We start from the raw sequence: 21,767 nt of genomic DNA, 5'->3' as shown, positions 1-21,767 counted from the left end.
TGACAGTGATAAGGTGCAACTGCTGCTAACCCATATTACTACGACAATGACAAGAAATAAATTCTGTATTATTAAATATGAATTCTTAACAGCATCAATGTGTTTGTACCATACACATATTAAGGGGGGAATTCAATTGACTGTGTTAGAATATTTGTAAGTATGCGTCCACCCCCCCTTCCCCATTAAATAGGTCAAAAGGAAACAGATAGGAAAATAAGTACATAAAACCAGGATTTATAACCCTTCATTTATGTAGTTAGTTATAGAGATACCTAGGGGCCTATTTATTAATGGCCCCATTCCATCTGCTCCCCCACCCCAACGTGTAAAACAAGTTAATAAGTGTAACGCAGCCCAAAAGAGGCTGCCCCGTGATGTCCTTACTATATCAACAATTCTGGGATCTGACCTGGGGTCTTTAATGCGCATGCGCAACCTTAGGTGCAGTGTCATTTTTGGTATTTAATGGAAGGGAGATTACAAAGCCTGCTGGAGAAGGATCCAGAGATACCTCTCTTCCGATGCTCTCCCTATAAGACACAGTGGCAACTCCTAGCTTTTCAGAGCTTGATAAATTTGCCCAGACCGCAGTCCCCATTGAGAACTGTGGGTACTTCTGTATAATGTGATACTTAGCCTAATGCAGGAGATACCTATGATCAGGGCTGCCAAGAGGAATTCAGGGCCCCGGTACAGCAACTTCATGGGGCCCTCCTCATAGTTGAGCATGGTAAAAAATATTGCGCCGCAGTAAGAGTGGTCGTGCAATTGGGGGCGTGGCTATGCATCATTGAGGCATGGCTAGCAGGTGAAAAGCGCTAGCCCACTCTCCTACAGCAAATAACCTGCATTGCTGTAGGAGACACAAAGGACATCTAGCACCATCTAGCACCATAGTGTAGTATATAAAGAATGCAGTGTGTACATAGAGAGTATACAGACTTGGCCTGCCCTTTACATTGGGCAGAACACTCACCAAAAATTGGGATGGTCCCACTAGAATCACAACCTAAAACAGATTTTCCTGCTCTCTCCTATCTGTTCTTGTCACTGGTTTTTTTAGTTGCAGATTGTCTGGGTCCTGGAATGTTGGGGGCCCTATATGGGAAAAAATGGGTGCATTTAGAAAATTTCAACCAGCCCTGTTAAATCAATAGCGCCCACGATTAATAATTAGGCCTTCCTCCTTAAAATAATAGTATTCCCATTTAATAAATAAACCTATTCCCCTGCCTCAAAACAACCCCAGCAATAAATTAATAGTATTTATATTTAATAAATATATACCTATTTCCCACAACCATCACTGCCATTAAATAATTAATTGTCCCATTTAATAAAGAGACCTCATTGCCACAAGCCCCCTGTGCAATCACATGCTTCCATGCTGCTTCTCCCCCTTCACCTGGCCCTATTCATCACACTGTGCTATTCTGCCCCCCTTTTTCACTCTGTGCCATGCTGCCCCCTCCCCATCACTGTGTCATGTGGCCCCCCTTCTTCATCTCAATGTGCCATGCTGTGTGTGTAATTAGTACCCGCCACCCTTTTCCCCCGTCTTGGCTACCCTGCCTATGATATTGCCTGTGTTAAGGGTTTTGTTAAATTGCTATGCTACTAAATTATGCATAAACCATACTGAAACAGCCTGTTCTGCATGGTTTAAGGCTTAATAGATAGGTCCCTTAATGTCTGGTATTTTATCCAGGCTTTGGTTTACTTATACCACTTTCACACTGATGCCCTGGCAATATCCCAGGTTCATGAACCCAGGATATTGCTGGGTGACAGTGCAGGACACCCCGGCAAATTCCCGGGTAGACTGTGTTCACACTGAATACGGGTCTGCCCGGGTCTTCCTGGCAACATCTCAAGAAGAGCTTTGATTGGCTCCTCTTGTGATGTTTTTTTTTTTTTTCTAACTTTACAATAGGTTTCGGTGAGACCTGGCTTGAAAAACCTGTCTCTCACCGTTCAGACTGGAGGCTACCCGGGTTGGACACTGGAATAACCCTCCACTGGGTCTAATTCCCGGGTCAGCCGACCCGGGTAGATGACCCTGGACTCGTTCACACTGAGCCTCAACCCGGGTTTTTGAAAAAAAAAAACAAACAAACAAACAAACCTGGGTTTTGAGGCAGTGTGAATGGGGTATTAGAGAGTCAGAATAGAGGGTTGTTATACTTTTTGTTTCATGCTTCTGTTCTGTTCCAGTAGTTAAGAGAATTGCATAAAAATGACACTAGATAATCCCTTTCTTCTTGGCCAGTAGGTTGACATTTTGGACAAGTGATGCACGAAAGATGTAATTATAAAGCATAAGCAGAATGTTGGCAGAAAGTATCCCACATTTTAGGATATTCTGCACCTGAGCCAAAGTACCATAATTCAAGTGTACTGAGATTTGATCAAACCTTATTTGTTTGTTGTTAGATTTAAAATGTGTTCTTTAAAAATAACTGATCTTTTGATACATCTGTAAAGCAGATAATTACAACAGAAAAGTACAAGCAGAGTACATATCTCCTGCTGGGCTGACAGTGGTGTTAATGCTTAATCATTCCGCTGTTTGAAGTGTTAACTGAAAATTTATCCTTTATATAAAGGATGAGATTTCAGCTTATCTCTTCCATTGTACAAGTACAATAATCCTATACAATTAGTCTGCCTTATAAAAGACTAAATAAATGATAACTAGAATCTGATTAGTTGCTATAGGCAACATTTCCACTTTTTAAACCCACAGCTTGGTAAATATACCACATAGTCCTTTCAGCCAATGCTGGCAATGAACATGTCCTGGTGACTAACTGAAAAGAGTGCTGTAGATGAAATATTTTGTTTGTTTGTTCTGAGACTGAATATTTAGTTTCAGAGTCACAGAAGCGAAATTCGTTATGACATGTGGATAGCCATAATAAGGCGGTTAATCAGTGTGACAGGACTGAATGAATGCACATTGTACTGTTATTCTCTAAACGACTATAGGACTAGATGAAGGTAAATTTTGTTTAGTGTGTATGCATGAATCGACCCAACTGGTCGGACCATCAGTCGTAGGTACAATTGTTGTAAATAACAGATTGGTCGGCAAATTCTCTAACTAGTAACTAGACTTAGGGCTAGATTTACTAAACTGCGGTTTTGAAAAAGTGGGGATGTTGCCTATAGCAACCAATCAGATTCTAGCTTTCATTTATTTAGTACATTCTACAAAATGACAGCTAGAATCTGATTGGTTGCTATAGGCAACATCCCCACTTTTTCAATCCCGCAGTTTAGTAAATATACCCCTTAGAGTTTCAATGCATTCAGTGGAGTGTGTCATGTTTAAAAATGATGTTGTAATGCAAACTTTGTCGTATTCTATGGGTATGGGGTTCATTGGAAAAATGGGTGCCATTCTAATACCTAGAGTGGGTAAGGGTTCTTAGGGTCCATGGTTCTCTCTGTAGTCACATTTTAAATTAATCCCCCCCCCCCCCCCTTAATCTGAATTATTTCTTTTTCTTGGGTATGTATTTCCTGATATTAAAAATTCTAATGCTCCTTGTCTGCTGTAAACCTTAAATTGCTTAACTATGCATACCTCACAACTGTTACGCTTTAGGGCTTGTTGCTACCAATGCGTTTTGTGTTACAAATAAATGAATCTATAAAAGACCATGTATTTTGTATGTGTTGTTGATTTTGAACAGGACTCTATTCTGTTCTTTTAATGTAAAATGGCATGTTAACTGCAGCATGCAACTGTTTTTGAACACATCACTGGGCTCCTGTACTTTGACACACAAGTGTAAACTCGATTAACATTAATGTATTTTAAATATTATGTGGTTTTCAGGCTGCAAACAGCTATACACGTGCAATACAACTGCATTGGTGTGAATGAGCTCTCTGTTGAACTCAAATCCTCCTTTCCATTTTTCCTTCCATATTCCATATATACAAATGTGACTGCTCTGGCTAACCAGTCATAATTAATAACTGATTCGTATAGAATAATGGTAGTTGCATTTCTTTGTCAATACCAACATATTATTTATTATAATTTACACATATAAACCTATATAAAACAGTTGTATTCACAATAAACAGGCTTAATAATAAATGAGGTATATGCACATCTGATCCAATCAGTGTCGTGAACAGGTAGTTCAAATGTTTTATATAGCCTCCTTCTATAAATGGTATCTCTTTAAGGTATCAATAAAATAGGACAGAGCTCCAAATGCTACATTGTAGCACATCAGTGATGAGAAAGTACTTAGCATTGTATATAACTACAGAGTGATCGGCTTTAAGTTCTAAAACACAACAATCTCAACACACACACACGGTGCCACGCTCAGTCTCTCATTCCAGCCCGAGGAGTCATACCAGCCAGCTTGTGCGGAGGTGGAGTCTTACGTTTAAGATCTTATAATGCAGTGAACAGTTTCCAATAGCGGAATTTCGATGTACCACTTGAGGAGTCTTTTAACAGATTTATATTACACAGCAGTGAGGAATCAGCACCTCTATTTCTTATAATTTGAAAGTTATGTCAGTCCTTAGCATTAGCCTTGATGCGTTTCTGTGCTTGTGCAGCACTTTCTTTCATATTCCACCTTGTTTGAGCCTGTATGGGTAAAGGCATCCATTGGATTTGAAAACTGCCTAGTTGGCTTCAATAATATATGGTCATCCATACTATATAACATTAAGGGGTCTATTTACAAAACTGTGATCAGCCATAAACCCAGAGAAAACAGCTGTTTTCTTCTGAGGATGGCCTACACAATTTGTGAAGGGGTTAATGCCTAAGAAATCATATATTTCTCCTGCATTAACCACATAGAGCTCTATGGGGACTGCAATGTTAGTAGTTTATGAAGCAACTAAAAGCAGGATGGTCTTCTCAGGATGGCATTAGCTTACCAGTTCATATGTGGTCCATGAAGTCAGAAAGGCTTTGCTTGATCCAGGTTAAATCCTGTGCACATGCGCAGACTTTAGCCATGCATGTGCATCTGTGCTTTCTGCATTCGCCGGCAGTGTTAACTAAAATCTCTGAAAGTCTGAAGTGAATGCTCGTGTCTGAACGCTCTTTCTGTCTTAAATGTGGTATGTTTATTTGTGTTTAGCTATTTGTATATTTATAAAGCTATATCAAATTCTTCCATATCAGTTTTCACCAGAACACGGCAAATTACTTTGCACAGACAAATAAGCAAAATGCATGCACTTCTGTGACCTTTGTGATATTTTTCCTAAGGAGACCATTAGGGACATCACAGAATGTCGTTAACCATCTCATGGGACCACAATTCTAACTAGAGTGCACATACGAGTAAACCTAAGAAAATCCACTTTAGTCAAAGAAACCGGTCGATGGATGAGAATCGACTATTATATCATCTAAAATGTCCATATGCCATCTAATTCTTGAGAAAGTGGAGAGGAGAACATGAAAAGTCTGAGAGGCTTAGAAAGGGCTGAAGATCGGTTTATGAAAGTAAGAACGTTGTAATGAAGAGTGGAAGATAAAATGTGTAAAGTAGGCAATTAGGATTGGAACAGCTGCCAAGACATATTAGATTCATTGTATACTTCTTTTTTTGCTTCTGTTTACTACAGCATATGTCACAGGGGCATATTTACATATTAACGGGGTTAATTTATTGCCCCATTAATTATCATCTGTCATCACAATAATGACAGAGGATTTTTGCACCCCATTTAATTAAAAAAATCATCCTGTGAAAGCACATTCCAATAGCAGGCTGAACCGGTGATGATATCACTACCTTAAAACTCCCGTTCTCTCCACTCACTATGGCAACCTTAGGTCACTCATACGCAGTGACATACTTGCAATAGTGACCATGGGAGAGAGCAGGTAAGCTGCGGTGAGGGATCCGAAGATCCCTCTACCGCAATGCTCTTCCCATAGGCTTCAATGGCTAACGCCATTTTAAGATAAATCAGGCAAAACCGCAGTCTCCATAGAAACCTATGGGGATTGGTTTTGCACATGTAGTCTGTGGGGCCGCAGCAGATATCGGTTAAATAACTCTAATCCTCGATATTGCGGTTGTCTCCCGAAAACGGTATTTTATGCAGAAACTACATTGATAAATGGGCTCCACAGCCAGCAGACCCCATCTTGGCCTGCAAGTTAGGGAACAGTAAATACTAGATTGAAATCATTATTAATTATAACATTATTTATGGGTGAAGTTGTTCTTTTAGGCAGTTTTCTAACTACTGTGTTCCACTAAATATGTAACCTGATATTATTATTATGTAGACAGATTACACCATCATATTAAATTCACTTGATACTTGATATTGTTTTCTCTAGACTATGCTCAGTATCTCATTTCCTTAACACTCCTTACCCCCTCTTGGACCATCACCTTATTAGGTACTTGCTCACCCCCAGTTCTTTACTCTCCCTAGTGTCAAACTCTTCCAAGCCTCCTCACAACCGCAGGAATTTCAACTCTATTGATTTTCAACAGTTTTCCACCTCTCTCCAACACCTTCTCTCCCCAATTTCTACATTCTCCTCCCCTGATCGGGCAGTACCCCATTTTCATCAAACCCTAGCAAATGCCCTGGATCAAGTGGCTCCAGCGACACTACATACTTCGCATAGAATCCGTTGCCAACCGTGGCACACTACAGTAACTATTTCAAGGTCAAAATTGACAAGATCAGACTTGAAATGATATCATCTCCCTCGACAAGCAATCATCTCAATTCCTTTGTAGCACCCTCTGACACTCTCTCTTTATTTGATCCCACAAATGAAGAAGAAGTTTCTGCTCTCTTCTCATCTTCCTACTCTACCTCCTGTCCTCTTTATCCCATTCCCTGACAAATTGGTATGTCCCTGTCTCCTGTGCTCATTCCCCCTCTAACTAAAATCTGTAATCTATCTCTTTCTACTGGTATTTTTCCATCACTATTCAAGCATGCAGTGATTACTCCCATTTTAAAAAAACAGAATTCTGACTCTAACTCTCTCGTAAATTACCACCCCAGCTCCCATGCCCCTCCAAGCTTCTCGTGAGAATTGCCTCCACTCGCCTCACACACTTTCTTACAGCAAACAACCTATTGGATCCTCTTCAGTCAGGCTTTCGCTCTCAACACTCCACAGAGACTGCGCTGACCAAGGTTGTCAATGATTTGATCACAGCAAAAATAATAGCCATTACTCTCTTCTAATTCTCCTGGATCTCTCTGCTGCATTTGACACTGTTGACCACTCTCTCCTCATACAAACGCTACAATCCCTAGGTCTTGAAGGCACTGTCCTATCCTGGTTCTCATACTACCTATCTAATTGCTCTTTCAGTGTTTATTTCTCTGGATCCACCTCTGTTCCGCTTTCTTTATCAGTTGGAGTACCACAAGGCACAGTCCTAGGTCCTCTGCTATTTCTATCTACACCACTTCTCTTGGAAAACTAATAAGCTCCTTTGGATTTCAGTATCATCTCTATGCGGATGATACACAAATCTATCTATCCTCTCCTGATCTTTCACCATCTGTGTTGTCTCGCGTTACTGACTTCATCTTGGATGTCTTCTCGCCAACTCAAACTCAATCTTTCAAAAACCTGAATTAATAATAATACCACCCAAAAACAGAAGTTTCCTGCCTGACATTTCTATTTCTGTTGACAACATGCCCATAAATCAAACCCCGCAAACTCATTGCCTAGGTGTAATCCTTGACTCACAACTGTCGTTTATTCCCCACATCAACTCTATATCTAAATCATGTTACATACATCTAAAGAACATTTTCAGAATAGGCACATATCTGACACAAGACACCGCAAAAATATTAATTCATGTACTCATCATCTCCCGCATCGACTATTGCAATTCCCTCCTTACTGGTCTTCCCAAAGTCAGACTTGAACCCCTACAATCTATTTTGCACGCAGCGGCTAGATTGATTTTCCTTGCAAACCGTTATTCCTCTGCTGAGCCACTCTGTCAGTTTCTACATTGGCTGCCTGTATTTCAACGAATCCAATATAAAATTCTTCTACTAACATATAAGGCCATCAACAAAATTGCACCGACATACATTTCCTCACTTGTCTCAAAATATCTCCCAACTCGACACCTCCGTTCTGCACAAGATCTACGTCTCTCTTCCACTCACATCACATCCTTTCATTCTCGGTTACAGGATTTTTTCCGGGCTGCACCCACTTTGTGGAATTCCCTCCCTCGCACAGTAAGACTTTCCTCTAGTCTTCAAACCTTCAAGCGTTCATTGAAAACCCACCTCTTCAGACAAGGTTATGATATTCCTCAACCACCATCTTAATTTCCCTAGATTACCCTATTACCATCCTCTACACAGCTAACGCAAGACAACAACCCTCTGACCAACATTGCCACACACACAGCCCACTCAGTACTTTTACCTTTGCAGTCTGGCTGGTCCATTGTGCAATATGATGTAGCACATGCCCTTGTGTTTCTAACTCCTATTGTCCTATAGATTGTAAGCTTGCGAGCAGGGTTCTCTTACCTCTCTGTCTGTCTGTATTACCCAGTATTATTTTATTAATGTTTGTTCCCAATTGTAAAGCGCTACGGAATTTGCTGGCGCTATATAAATAAATGTTGATGATGATGATATTGCTAGTGCATGAGTGCAAATAATATAATTTCAGCTATTTGAATGATCTTTGTTTTCCGTTTGCACCCAAAATGGAGTCTGTTGCTGCGACACATTGCAGAGCTCTCTACATAGTTATTTGTGACATGAACAAACAGACATTTTGCTGTGATTTATAAAATACCCTATTCATTTTCTCTAGCAACAATTATTATTTTGTGGTAAAAATAAAATAAAAGGAGCAGTGATGTAAAAAAATCAGCACACATGTTAAACAAAGGGTGACTACCTCTTTAAAATTATTGGAGGTGATAAACTTGGGCTGCCAACACATGTGGTTGATTACTTACAAGTCTGACTCTCATTACAGAGGAAAATGTGAAAGCTTTAAGTCTCTGTGAAGTCCGTCAGGCATTGGTAACTATCTACTTTAGGGTTTCAAAGGGAATATGCAATTTAAGTTTCTCTTTTTAGTTGAACCTTCATTTGCTAAGGTGGAACGCTGCAGAAAATTAGTGTGCTATAATATGACAAAAAAAGTTCACTTTTCTTCACTTGTGGTATGGTGAAAAGGATGTATTTATACTTACAAACCTGCCAAGTTCAAAATGTTGTTTGCAGTAAGATCTTAGAGAATAAATCTGAGCTTTCTCACTTCCCCTTATACTAACCGACAAAGCAGTAAGTTAACTCTTACGGCTTCAGGTCAGTAAAGCTGAGGTAAGTGAGTTTCGCTCATCTGCTCTGGCGATATTTTTTGATAAATAGAACCAATAAGTCATTTTCTATAACCGCGATAAGTGACGATTGAAAATCAACATTACCACCACAATGATAGACCCCTAGGTTAGAGCTCCACAGGGGTTAAATTGTAGCTCCAACATTTTACTTTAGCTCCATATGCTGCAAAATTAATATATTAAATTAGCCCCAAACAGTTAAATGAACAATGCCAAGGAAGCAAAAATGAAATATGTATACCACACATGGCAAAATCAATTTACCAATGCTTTATCACATACAATGTAAACTGCCAACATTTTACATTAGGATGTTATTAATGCAAAAATAGAACTACATGCTGCACTTTATTGCAAAAAAAAATATACATGACATGCCTACATGAAGAAATATTTATTGCAACATAGATAATAATAATTAGAATATAGTCTATGGTAAAAAATTATATACTTTTTTTGTGAAAATGTGTATATTTAACATGCACAGTGTGACAAATGAAATACCATACCCAGATGTTCCTTTATAAGCCTTCATATAGCCTCATATACCCCCATATAGCCAATATACAACCCAATACCCTGATATTCCAGTATGTAACCAATATGTCCATATAGCACCACATGCACTAGTTAATACGCACAGATAGTGTCAGGATCTGCCTGCAAGGTTAGGCATTACATGCTGCTTTGCCTGGCAGCTCCTGCCTTTTGTCCTTATTATTGTATTGCAGCAGTATCTCTGATTACCAGAGGTGTTGCTATTGTGCCTTTCTTGTTTACATTAGGGGTTAACCTGTTCACCCATTATCCCATGCACCTGGGTGTGTTCTCATTTCCCCTATGTATACCTGTCTCTCCCAGCATTCATTGCTAGTTATTGATGTTACACTCTGTGGTCACTTCCTCCTGCTGTGCTCCTGGGTTTATGCTGCTTGAGATCTCTACATACATTCCGTTGACCTGTTTCATCTGTGAACCTGGTTTGCATTTCCCTGTACTTGCTGCCTGGAATCTTTCCACACCTCCTGTTTACCTGCAACTGCTGTATACCTGGTAATTACTGCAAGCTCATTATTACATCATCTGTTCATACTCTTCAGCAATAAACTTTGAATGTTTTTTCACCTTCTTCATGGCTCCTTAGCTGTATTCCTGCATTGATTCGTGACAGATAGCCTCATATACCCTCAAGTTGTCACAATACCAAATTAAAAATTTGAAGAAAATAACATCTTGCCTTTAAGCATAGGGATGGACCTACTATGCTTTGGGGCTGTGCGGCAGCAAGTGTTACAGGAAATATTTTCCAGGCGTAAGGTAGAATGAATTCAACTAAATAGCAAAGTTCATAGATGCAGAGTCGGTGAAGAACTGAAGCTGAAACGAGGTTGGGTACTTCAGCAATACAACGATCCAAACCATACCTCAAAATCAACCATTAATTTAATAAGAACACTAAATGAGGGACATTATCTGTGCTAGTATCCGTGTTTTAGGCCCCGCTTAAACGTCTAGGTGTGAATAGTGGTAGCGCTGGTCCTGCATGAGGTACGTACAATAGCAGAACTACAGCTCTTGCAAGGGGTATAGGAATTACAGGGTCTGGAGATGAGGGGGGGCTCATAGCTGCTGCATTCCCTGAATGGAGGTATCTCCGCCACTATCTGCACCCACTATCATCTCCGAGCAAGTGCAGCGAGGCTGAAACAGGACTTGATTATGATTAAAATGGTTTGTGAGGAGATCTGAGACATGCTACGTATGCAAGAGAATCTAAGAATGTATGTGAGTTTGAAGATTTCTAAAAGAAAGAGTGGGATAAATTTCTAAAGAAAGAACAAAAAGACTCCTGGGGCTAAATGTATCAAGCTGCGATTTTGAATTTCCATCGATTTTCTCAGGTGAGTTTAAAATTGCTGACTTATTAACCAGTGATTTGATATAAAATCACCGAAGAAGTGTTTCTTTCAAAATCGCCGTTTTGAAAATCGCTACAGACCAAGGTCCCGATTTTTTGCCACTCTAGTTATACAAATCGCCAAATGTATGAAACTGCGATTTTGCAAACTTGTCTGAGTTTGAAATCAAAATTGCCAGATACAACACACTGCTTTCTATAGGCAAACATATCACTGTTACACTGCAGGGCAATGGTAATATAACAGGAGCCACAATGAAAGTTTTAAAAAAATCATCTTTTTTGTTGTAGAGGTACAAAAATGATTTAGAATTTTCTTACGGGAGACAATTTATTTTAAGAATAAATTATTGGGCCATATTTAACTATAGAATATACCTAAGACTTTTTTGGTACAATTTTTTATTTTCACAATTTAATCAACAGTCGGCCAATAATAATATTCATATGATGTGACAACACTTATACACTTGTAACAATAGTTCCAGATGGGGTCAACTTTTAAATTACATTTTTGTTGCACTACAAGATGCATAATTTTATAGGTGTGATTAGCAAACACCTCAGCCAATGGTCTATGCAGGCTATTAATGGCTATAAATAGGGACCCAAATGCCCTTTACTCTGAGGGTGCTTGAAAATGCTTGGAAAAGTCTTTTTGTTTGTATTATAGCAACATCTTACTATGGAGTCAGCACCAACAGGGAGAGAGGAACAACCAAAGCTACCTGGCTCCTCTTAGACTGTGCAGGACATGTTTTTGGGTTTTTTGTGTGTTTGGTGGTGTTTTTATGTGAGGTTACAATCATCTATATATATTTATGTTTAATTGTAAGTGACTTTTGATATGGGTGTCAACCCTGGTTTATGATACCTTTGTCATAGAGGACATAGAGGACTTACCTTTGGCCTTTAGAAGTCCACATTCATGTGCCTTGATACATCAGGTGGTGTGCTTCCCAGGTAAGGTGGCTGATATGGTGTGGTGCTGTGTGCTGCATGATTTGGCCCTAAACCCAAGTATATCCCTAACACCAGCAATATACAGTAAGGAAGCAGGTGAGCTCATTCCAACAGCTGATGTTCATAATACAGGGGAGGGGGGAGTTTATAGAGGATCTTCAATAATTATTTTTCAGGTGAGAATGGTTTTAAAGTAAGTGTAATTATTGTGTCATTACCAGTAACCTTGTTTTTATATACTATTATACTATTATTGTAACACCAACATCATTATGAGCAACATACACACGTGCCTTTTTTGGCAAATACCAATAGCCTTAATTTATGGGTATATATATTATAGATGGACGGGCTCGGTTCCCCGAGAACCGAATCCTACCGAATTTAGGGTATCCGAGTACCCGCTCGGATTCCAAATCGAGGCCAAACATCATTGTGATGTCATCGTATCTCGGGGCTCGGTTCTCGCGATAATTGAACATTTTAAATACCCGCCTCCACAGCAATCCATCGCCATTTGACAGAGGGACAGGGCAGGGTGTATTCACAGGCTGATTAGAGCAGGGACAGAGAATATACCTTATTCTTCATCCAATTCTGATAACAATTCTGATAACAATTGATAGAGAAGAGAAGAGAGGAGGATAGAGGAGTCTTTTTTTCCCAATATTTGGCACTACAAGTGCTTTGGAGTGTCCCATGTCCAGTGTAAAACAACAATTTTTCTGGTGCTGAAAGTCTTATCTAACAGCACTATCTGGTTAACTTTTTGCACTCCAAGTGCTTTTGGGGTGTCCCCCATTCTTTTGCATTAATATTTCTGGCTGTCAAAAGTCCTGTTTCTCAGCAGTCTCAAAAAATAATATTTAGCACTCCCAAGTGCTTTTGGGCTGTCCCCATTCTTTTGCATTAATATTTCTGGCTGTCAAAAGTCCTGTTTGTCAGCAGTCTAAAAAAATAATATTTAGCACTCCGAAGTGCTTTTGAGGTGTCCCCCATTCTTTTGCATAAATTTTTCTGGCTGTCAAAAGTCATATTTGTCAGCAGTAACTAAAACAATTTGTAGCACTACAAGTGCTTTGGGCTCAGAATGGATTCAAAGCAGTCCACATATGAGCAGAATGAGCAACCAGGTTCTGTCACCAGTCCTGATGGTAGTGTTCCCAGTACGTCATCTGGGAAAGGCGATGTCAAACTACACAGTCTTTTGAAATCAGTCAAAAAAACACACACCCAAACATTTTTTACCGTGTTGAAGTGAAAAAGAAGTGTAACTGAGGAAAAGTTATGTGCCGATAAAAAAAAAATTGCAAACATGCCATTCTACACATGCAGTGGCAAAGAGAGAATGAGGCCTTCACTTTTCTCTATTAGTGGCAGATCCAAAAATGTTACTGAGCCTACAAGTGGTGCACAACTACTGTTACGCCTCAAAGCCGAGCTGCAAGATAACAGTAAGGCATTAGAGGATAATGTTTGCTCTGAATCAGAAATGACACCAATCCCTGTGGAGAGTCCATCCAACAGTGGGATGTCTAATCGTGAGCATTCTGTTAGTGTACCCATAAAGAGGGGCCCTTTCAGCAGTTCTGCTGATGTGTGCCTAAAACAGCCCGAATGTAGCCAGTGATACACCAAGTGAGGATGACACTTTGGAATTAGAAGAGGATGAGGGGGAGATTTGGGTAGCCGACGAGGGCGCTGATGAGGATGCGGTTGATTGTGTAAGTCCTGTGCCAGTGGCAGCAGGGTGGCACCAGTGGCAGCAGTTCTGGCACGTGAGGTTCTGGCACCAATTTGCACTTTCCAAACACAAGCAGAGATGACGCAGGTGGCAGACCACACTGGCTTTCTCCATTTCAATTAATATTGTACAGTCTATAACGGCTGAATTTTTTTGGAATTTTATACAAGTGGAGGGGGGCCTAGAGAGACAGAAACCAAACTGGCTTTCTCCATTTCTATTAATATTGTACAGTCTATAACGGCTGAATTTTTTTGTATTTTCTACAACTGGAGGGGGGCCTAGAGAGACAGAAACCAAACTGCCTTTGTTCATTTCTTTACATATTTAAGTATAAGTGTAGGGTGTAATATACATCCAAAGACGATAACTGCATTGCCAATATTCATAGATGGAGAGGAAGACAATCTGGTTTGTGTGTCGAATTAATGAAGGCCTATCAGGAATTAAACTGTTTATTGGATAATTTATTACAATTACATTACTTATCCAAGAAACAGGTGGAGCACTAAACTTGGTTATTTTAGGCCCAAAACATTGATTTTTAAACAAAATAGCAAAACCAAACCAAACAAAACCAAAACACGCAATGACGGTTTGGCAAAACCAAAACCAAAACCAAAACACAATGGTAATCCAGATCCAAAACCAAAACCCAAACCAAAACACGGGGATCAGTGAGCATCTCTAATATATATGTTAGTGGAAATAAGTATGTAGGCATTATTGAAATATAAAAACTATATCATAAGTGTACCCATTTTACCAAAGTAAACAACAGCAGTGTGCATAACTAAAATATTTATTTCCTAACAAAATTTTAATAAACAGAAATAACACAGTCTGTGTTGCATAATAAAAAAAAAAACACTTTGTCATAACTGCAAAACAAATAAACGTTTTTTGTTTTTTTTTATTCTTGGCTGCGGGCTCTGGAGACTTGGCCCGGCTGATGGATGGCCATCTGCCACCCCTGATCCTCAGACTGCTATGCATAGGAGTAGTGATGGGCTTGGGGTAGTGGTATGGCTGCTACCACCTGAAGATGGGGGCTCCAGGAAACATGCCAGTATTTGGCCACATATAGCATTTAAATTAGAGGACAGCTCATGGACTGCCCCAGTTAGGTTATTTATGCCAGTGTTGATGTGTACCAAGGAAGTGTCTATGCGCTCTGTGTGGTACATAACTTAATTTGCTGGTCCTGTATATTACGCAAATGCCTAAATCCTTTGGTAAGTCGCTTTTCAATCCCCCTCAGTGAGTCCTGGTGGAATTGGACCAAATTTGCCTGCACCTCGCTAAACTGGCAGATGGACTGTGCTAAATTAGAGACAGTTTGCTGTTCTCCTTGACTCTGTGGGGGATTCTCTGGAGTGGATGGTGGTGCAGACTCCAATTATGACACTGGATTCGTGTGCTTGTGATGTTCCTTTGAAAATAAAAAAAAAACACATTAATAAGCATTACCTGTATAATAGCAGTTACAGGTGATTTTCATTACAGGCAAATGATTAATAGCATTTTTTTGCCTCCACTATAACGTAGGTGGATCTACCTTCTAAGGAGTCATCCTCCTCCTGGGTAGTGATTGCTGTTGTTGGTGCTGCTGTGGGTGTCTGCTTTTGGGCAGAGGCTGTGTGTACAAAAATGTGAAATGTTTGTTATTAATATTGTTTTCTTGTGCAAAAAACATTCAGAATAAAAAACATTTAAAAATGTTCAGGCTTCTGTTTGCAATGTGAAGAAAAATCAAACTTTTAAATGCTGCAGCATAAATGTTTTAGCAAAAAATAAAAACATTTTGCACTATTATACATTACTCACCAACCTGAGGTATATAGATCTGTCGGAGTCCCAAACATTTAGCCCTTCAATTAATTCAAGCAGCTCCAGCTGCACCAGCTCCTCGCCTCTCCTCTGCCATTTTCTCCTTCACTTGCTGTTTAATATCGAAGATGCATTTTTTTGCAATTTTAGTGCTTCTTTTGATACTTGCCATCTCTCCCGGAATGTCCGGGAGACTCCCGCATTTCTGAGTCTCACGGACTCCGGGGAGAGTGTGGAAATCTCCCAGGTCTGCCCACTTTCTAGTGAAGTGGGCAGAATTAGGTCCAAAACGCTGCAATTCACCAGGAATCGCGGCGTTTGACGCGATTTGCGTCATTATGTCACGGGAGCAGGCCAAAATGACGCTATTTTTGGGGCCCCGCCCCCTGCATGCCCACCTTCCCCGGCAGGCTCCCGGATCATACTTGCCATAAGTTGGCAAGTATGGCCTACAGCATTGATCGCATCCCACACCTGACTCCACAGCTGCTTTTTCCTGGAGAAAGCAGTCTTTGCAGCTAGACTGCCCAAAATGCATTCATTAAACTGTGTTTTTGGCAAAACTAAAGTGCACATTGCACCCGTATTTAGTTTTGCCCAGAGAATGGCCTGGCTCTTCCTCCTGCTCCTCCTCACCTCCTAGCTCCTCTCTCTCCTCCTCCCCACTGACCCTAGCCTCCTCACCTATCCTGCCTCTCACCATCCTGAGAAAGACACAGGGGAAGACAAAACAAAAAAACAAATAGACTGACAAATAAAACACAGGGGAAATACTAAACAACAAACAAATACACTCACAAGCAAGGACAGGGGGGAAACAGTACTCAACACACCAAAAAACTCACCACAAAAATAAATATTAATCAACACACAGACAATAAGACAAACAAGGGCAGATAAATCAAAACACATACATTCCTCACTCCTGTACACACCAACTAGACTCTCCTTGACTTAACATTCCTCTCTCTCTAACTCCTGAAAACCCTATCACCTCAAATAAGGAAGTACCTTGCTTTTTATGCCAGTGAGGTTAATATCGCAGAAGTTTTGCATGTAAAACTTGCAGCCAATCTGAAATAAGTATTGGTTTGAAAATGGCGATTTTGAGCTAAACACGGGCGAGTATGAAATTGCCGCAAATTGCGAGAGATGAACAGCGATTTAGAAGATCTGACTAAAAATCGCTATTTAATACATATGGCGATTTTGAACTTCAAAACGCCGGTTATCTCCCGCGATTTGCAGCGATTTTAAATTGCCGAAAAAAATAGCAACTTGATACATTTTCATTTACCACTTGGTTGTCTACAATAAAATGTTTGTAAGCTGTGATTTCTACCAAAGATGTGTTAATAAGTACTGACTGAAAGGGTGGTCCAAAGTTTTACACATGCCACATCACTGTTTTATCTTTTACTTTTAGTCTGCTAAATGCAGCAAATACATTTTAAATATACTGAACTATGCAGAAATATGTCATGCTTAAGTTTATACCCTGTAGTGCATACTTGCCAACTTTATGTTGGTCACATCCGGGAGTTCTTGGAGGGCAGGAGGGGTGTATGGGTGGAGGGGGCGTAGCTGTGCGAACGGCGTCATTTTGGCCCCACCTCCATTGATGCAATGCCTGGCATTATGTCACTCGGGACGGGGCCAAAATGACGTGAATTCCTGAGAATCTCGTAATGACGGCTCTAATCTGCCTACTTCGCTAGTGATGCGGGAGAATTGCCAGCTCTCAATCAGCCTCCCCACTTGCCCCATGCATGCCAATCAGCCTCCCCACATGCCAATCAACCCCCTCACATGCCCCATACATGCCAATCAGCCTCACCAAATGCCCCATACATGCCAATCAGCCTCCCCACATACCCCATACATGCCAATCAGCCTCATCACATGCCCCATACACCAAGCAAACCTCCACAAATTCCAACAGATATCCCCATTCCCCTTTCTTACCTGTCACACAGAGGCTGGAGCCCGCGCAGAGGAAGGAGGGAGAGCAGAATACACACTCTCCTTCCCTGATTGGATACCAGTGATAATGTGACCTCCCTGCATTATGCAGAGGAGGTCACATGATGCAGGCTGCAGTCAGACACGCTGAGGCTCCTGATCAGCAGTGCTCCGGGTGCTGACAGCCACAGAGAATCACCGAGCTGGCCAGGAGCCTCAATTTCAAAGTCAGAGAGCCGCAGGTTGGCCACCCCTGCTGTAGTGTTTGCATGAAACATGCAATTTGACCAGGGTACCCAATCTTTTGTACAAGTGTATATTAGAGTTAGGCCTTTCAATATTTGGCCAATTAATTCCTGAGAGATTTTCTGTTTTTTTTTTATGTTTGTGGAATCATCCCTGGTATATTTAAGAACATGATGCCCCTAACATTAATATGCTGGTATGTGTTTGGGGAAGTTAATAGAATAATAGAATTGAATGCTTTATTTAGAGGTTGATCACTCACTTCCATTTTACTTTTATAAAACACATATGTCTCCCAACATTCCAGGGACAAAAACTGGCCAATGCCAGATCCACCAAGCCACATCCATATGTACAGGTAACACACCCTGAAATAGCTAACCCCACCGTGCTCAGACATGGAAATTCAGGACTGTTTCATGACAATCTGGACTGTTGTATCATATGTATCATGTATCAGGAATTATTTAGCACGCAGAAGTGGTTCTGTGCAGTTGTTCCTGAATGCAGAGTAAGAACTGAGTAACATGATTTTTCAACATAGGAAACAATGAGATAGGCAAAATGATGTGAGGAGTTCTGTAACATTTGTTACATGGTTTCTGAAATTCTTGTAATGCAGGTTTAGGGAGATTGGGAATCTGTGCACTAATCCTCCAAGTAGGACCAGATGTACCACTGGTCTGAAAAGATATTTGAAAGATAAAAACTGCAGTCACACATTTACAACATTCTTCTCGAGGTTCATGTGAAGGTTAGATAAGAATTCTGTTGTTTATAGCAGCTCAATTATGGGTAGATTCTAGCAAATATGACAATTGTTAGCCATTTCCATTAAGAAAATACACAGAAAAATGTGCTACTCTGATAATAGCCATTAGAGGGGGTGTTTGTACATCTGTTAACTTGAGCCATCCAAGCTTGCAATATACAGTAGTGTAGTGGTACAGAGTAATGTATGAAAGCTAATTTTTCATGGCTCTACAGTATGTATAGTATATGTACAGGTAGAACTTCTTTTTTTCAGATACCACGCGAATACCACACTTAAAATATATACATTTTTGATGAACTGGGAAAAAAGTATATCCTTTCTGCTATAGCATGCATGGTATTTATTAACTACTATGCTACAGTAGGTTTAATCCTTTTCACCATACAATGCATATCAGGTATATATTTCTGCACTTGGCATAACCTTTATCGCAGTAACAGCATGCAAATTTTAACATTCTGCAGCGTTCATATTAATTGTACTGCGCGCTTACACTGAAAAAATGTACAGTTACCAAGTCTGCTGATGGCACTGAAAATTAACTGGAGCTTCTAGTAATTATTAAATGACGCATTTAATATTAATTTGTAACATTTTACATTCATGTGGGGTATTAATATGTAGTTATTATACAAGTTACAGTGCAAATAAAAACTTTAAACCTGTCAGAATTATGTATAATATGACTTATGTATAATATGATTGGAATGCTACATATATAAAACGATAACCTGATTATTTCATTTCAATTACCGTATTTCCCCATCTATAAGACGCACCTTTTTTTAAAAAAAAATGGGGTGTAAAAACTGGGTGTGTCTTATACAGTGGCAGCGCAAATTCGAATCGTTAACTGGACGGGCCGGTTCGGATTTGCGACCCGGAGTACTCTACAAACCTCGAGTTCCGCTAAGCGCGTTTAGCATTTCAGTGACGTCACATAGACACGCCCCAAGCTGTGTAGGACTGGGAGCTTTGTAGGCTGAAGTCCCTCTTGTCAACAATGCTGTGCAGTGGCGCTGCCTTCCTGTCATTCAGATTCCATAGTCCAGACGCTAAATCTATAGGCAAGGGTTGAGGAAAGTACAGCTGTCTGGAACCCTCTTTGTGCGCTAGAAATGCCGTTGGGCTGTTAGCAATATAAAATATTGTATGGGACAATATAAAATAAGCTGTCTTACTGATCTTTCTAGCACAATGAAAGCGCTTGCAGAAACTGCGGCTTACATGGTATAATGAATAAAACTTGAGTACAATACTTTATGTAATACTTTTTTTTTCAAATTTCGGGCCCCAAAATTACTGTGCGTCTTATACATGGGGAAATACGGTATATTATTAAAATTGTATTTCTGCTAAGTATTCACACTTGTAATAAGCTAGTTTAGATACAAATGAATATAAATGCAAAATTAATATGGGAGTGGAACTTAATTATTAGTCTTTGACGACTGACTGACAGCAGGAGCACCATCCTCTATACCAGTGATAGGCAACCTGATACACTTCAAGGACTCCATAGCCCTCTACTATTCAAAATGCCTGCACATTACTCGTAATATCAGTAATAAGTAAATACATTTAATCAAATAAAGAGAAACCTATCTCTAATAACCTATTAGCAGGGATTATAAACAAGTGTAACAAGCCAATCTAACAATAAATGAGGACGGAGCTTGTGGCTCCAGGTGAAGGCTCAGAGGGTTTACTGTGGCCCTAAAGCCGCCTGTTGCCCATCATGCTCTATACTCACAAAAGACAGGACACAGCTTTATCTGGGCCTCCGCTAACAGCGGAAATTGGTGTTGAAAATTTAATTTGCTGATCCTGGTAACACAGTTATATGACTTGAAATGCAGTGTTACTGTTTACATTTATCCAGGATACATTATACATGGACTCAGATGGCTTTGTCAGATACTTTGTTACTTTCATTAGCCAGAGAGACATCCACCAACAAAAATTGTAGGGGATCTGTTTCTATGTTTTAACTATGAGTTAAAATCCTATTTCATTTGGGCAAATTTAGTTAATCAAAATAAAGTATTTGTATATTTTTTCAATCATCATTTCAATTAAGATTTTGTATGATATGTAGTATTCAGTTTTTATTGTTACTACTTAATTCTGTGGTTTCACAAAAGATATAGTAGAAAAAATAATACATACTATACATACTATATGTATACAGATAGACATTTTGTCAGCATTGTGGTACTTCATTTTTCTCCATGAAAAATGTTCATCATACATATGGATTGTCTGCCTTTGGGCACAGATGATTTAAACAGTTGTACAATGAAGCATCCTTGTACATTTGTAGTCCCATTTTCTTTATTAACTAGGTGACATATTGTTATAGTTTTCTTTTAATGATGTGTTAGGAAACGCTTGTTTGTTTGTTGATCCTTATTTGGGATGGTTTGGAATGTTATTGGTGGATCTTGTGGTCAAAGTGAAACTTTAGAGGTGGTGGTATGACAAATTTAAGTGAATGGAATTTGATAATTTTACAATGTTGGCCTGTATTCTGGCTGTCTTAACAAAGTATACCAAGGATACAACCAATATTAGCTGGTTATGTGTGATTAATTCCTATCAAAACTATCAGTTACTATGGTTTCTAATATTTTCTTAAGAAAACAAAGCCTAAAACAACAAAATTATAGTTAAGATGCAAATATCTTCAACAATAAAGAAACTTGTCAAGAGGTTTAAAATCTGTAATATATATATATATATATATATATATATATATATATATATATATATATATGCATTGTATATTAAAGTGTATCATTACTACATATTAATTTACCATTAAGGAATCCTTGGGCTTTGCTTACCCTAGTCTTTCCAAGATGTGTCACCAAAAAACTCATCTATTAATAGTTAACGATGCAAATCTTTTCTCGTATATATTACTTTTGGGTGTTAAAGTGGGCTATTACT

General features: G+C 39.5%; 1 protein-coding gene and 1 long non-coding RNA gene across 5 annotated transcripts in view; one reads left to right on the top strand and one right to left on the bottom strand.

Annotated features, from left to right (window-relative positions):
• Nucleotides 1-21,767, top strand: part of PHACTR2 (phosphatase and actin regulator 2) — a 241,551-nt gene that overhangs the window by 94,084 nt on the left and 125,700 nt on the right. The window lies entirely within an intron of this gene.
• On the bottom strand, nucleotides 14,787-17,883 carry LOC142142896 (uncharacterized). The gene is made up of 3 exons (XR_012689383.1): nucleotides 17,798-17,883; nucleotides 15,561-15,638; nucleotides 14,787-15,434 (listed from the first exon to the last, which is right to left on the bottom strand). It is a non-coding gene; the product is annotated as an uncharacterized LOC142142896 (long non-coding RNA).

Source organism: Mixophyes fleayi, chromosome 3 (assembly GCF_038048845.1).
Source record: "Mixophyes fleayi isolate aMixFle1 chromosome 3, aMixFle1.hap1, whole genome shotgun sequence".
In the NCBI taxonomy this organism is placed as follows: Eukaryota; Metazoa; Chordata; class Amphibia; order Anura; family Limnodynastidae; genus Mixophyes; species Mixophyes fleayi.
Note: the sequence above shows the minus strand (reverse complement) of the source record. Positions and strands in the feature narration are given on the sequence as shown.